This window comes from Mandrillus leucophaeus, unplaced genomic scaffold (assembly GCF_000951045.1).
Source record: "Mandrillus leucophaeus isolate KB7577 unplaced genomic scaffold, Mleu.le_1.0 Scaffold209, whole genome shotgun sequence".
Classification (NCBI taxonomy): Eukaryota; Metazoa; Chordata; class Mammalia; order Primates; family Cercopithecidae; genus Mandrillus; species Mandrillus leucophaeus.
Window position 1 is genome coordinate 546,230 of NW_012102132.1, and position 2,245 is coordinate 548,474.

Genomic DNA, 2,245 nt, shown 5'->3' on the forward strand with positions numbered 1-2,245 from the left:
TTACTCAGTTCAAAGTTTTTTTTCTAATCCTTATTGTTTTTTTTTTTTTTTTTTTTTTTTTTTTTACCTAGGAGTTATTTAGAAGTATAATACTTAAGTTCCAAATATTTGGGGATTTCCAGTTATATATCCTTAAATTGCTTTTTAGTTTAATCTAGCTGTGGTCAGGGAACATACTCTAAGTGATCTCAGTTGTTCAAAATTTGTTCTGATGTGCTTTATGGACCAAGTACATATAATTTTGGCAAATGTTTCAAGCACACTGGATTTATATATATATACAGACACACATATATAATGTATATTATATATATTATATATAGTATGTAATATTAAATATATGCACAAAATATATCAATTAAATCAAGTTTATTTGTGTGATTCAAATCTTCCTTATTGTTCTAATTTCGTGCCTGTTGTTTTTTTGTTTCTCTATCAGTTGTGGAGGGAAATAACTAACAAGGCAGAAATTATAACAATGATCCAGGTCTCAGAATGAAGCACATATACCTACCTTTTGCATTCCTTGGAATTTTTTCAATAACTTCCTGCTAACCAGAAAGATGTGAATTTGGGAAAGGTGGTCCAAAGGTTTTCTGGTGGGCTTGTATTTTCAAATGTAAGGGAGTTGCCTTCCAATTCCTCACCATGATTGTGAATTTGTCTGTTTCCTCTTTATTTCGGTCAATTTTTGCTTTATATTTTAAAGCTACGTTATTACATACATATAAGATTGTTTTATATTCCTGGCAGACTGTGACCCATTTAATCAAACGTCCATCTTTTTTCTTGAGATAGGGTTTACTTTGTCACCCAGGCTGGAGTGCGTGATCTTGGCTCACTGCAGCCTCCATCTTCCGGGCTCAAGCGATCCTCCCACCTCAATCTCTGAGTAGCTGGGACTACAGGAGCGCGCCACCATGCCTGGCTAATTCTTGTGTTTTTTGTAGAGATGAGGTTTTGCTATGCTGTCCAGGCTGGTTTCAAACTCCGGGACTCCAGAGATCCACCCACCTCGGCCTCCCAAAGTGCTGGGATTATAGGCGTGAGCCACTGCTCTTGTGAATGGAAGTTTACTTCTTCTGGGAACTTTGATTGTTACTATTGTTGGATTTATCACTTTTTAGTGAAACAAGTTACTTCCTCATGGTGGTAAGAAGTCCCAGAGCACGATTCCAAACACTTTCCCCAAAGGCTCACTCTTGAAAACACAAGACCATCAACAAGCCATTGGACCATCCTTTTTCAAATACACATCTTTCTGGAAAACAGGGGATTCTTCTAAAATAATTTGAAGGAATGAAAAATACCAGCTTATGTGCTTCACTCTGAGATCATTTCTGTCCTGCTAGGTGCAATCTTAGGGTTTATCCCTGACTTTTCCCCCTGAGCAAGTCTTACTCAGCTCAGGTGATAAAGACAGTTGCACAACTTATTGGTCTTTTTTGAGTAAATATTTGCTTGAGCTTCAGTTCTTTTTTTTTTTTTAATTTTGAAATTTTAATTTTTAATTTTTGTGGGTATACAACAGGTGTAAATATGTGTGGGTTACATGAGGTATTTTGATACAGGCATGCAGTGCATAATAATCACATCAGAGTAAATGTATCCACCACCTCAAGCATTTATCTTTTGTGTTACAAACAATCCAATTATACTCTTCTAGTTATTTTTAAATGTATAATTATTTTTGACTATAGTCACACTGTTATGCTAACAAATACTAGATCTTATTCATTCTTTTTATTTTTTTGTACCCATTAACCATCCCGACTTCCCCCTCACCTACCCCACTACCCTTTGCAGCCTCTGGTAACCATCCTTATACTCTCTATGAGTTTAATTATTTTAATTTTTACCTCCCACAATTCAGTGGGAACTTGCAAAGTTTGTCTTTCTGTTCCTGGCTTATTTCATTTAACATAATGACCTCCAGTTCCAACCATGTTGTTGCAAATAACAGGATCTCATTCTTTCTCTTGGCGGAATGGTACTCCATTATGATTAACTGCTATATTTTCTTTATTGATCTGTTGATGGACACTTAGGTTGCTTCCAAATCTTGGCTATTGTGAACACTGCTGCAATAAACATGGAAGTACAGATAACTCTTTGATATACTAATTTCCTTCCTTTGGGATATATACCTAGCAGTATTCCATGGTATATATGTGCCACATTTTCTTAATCCAGTCTGTCACTGATGGACATTTGGGTTGATTCCAAGTCTTTGCTATTGTGAATA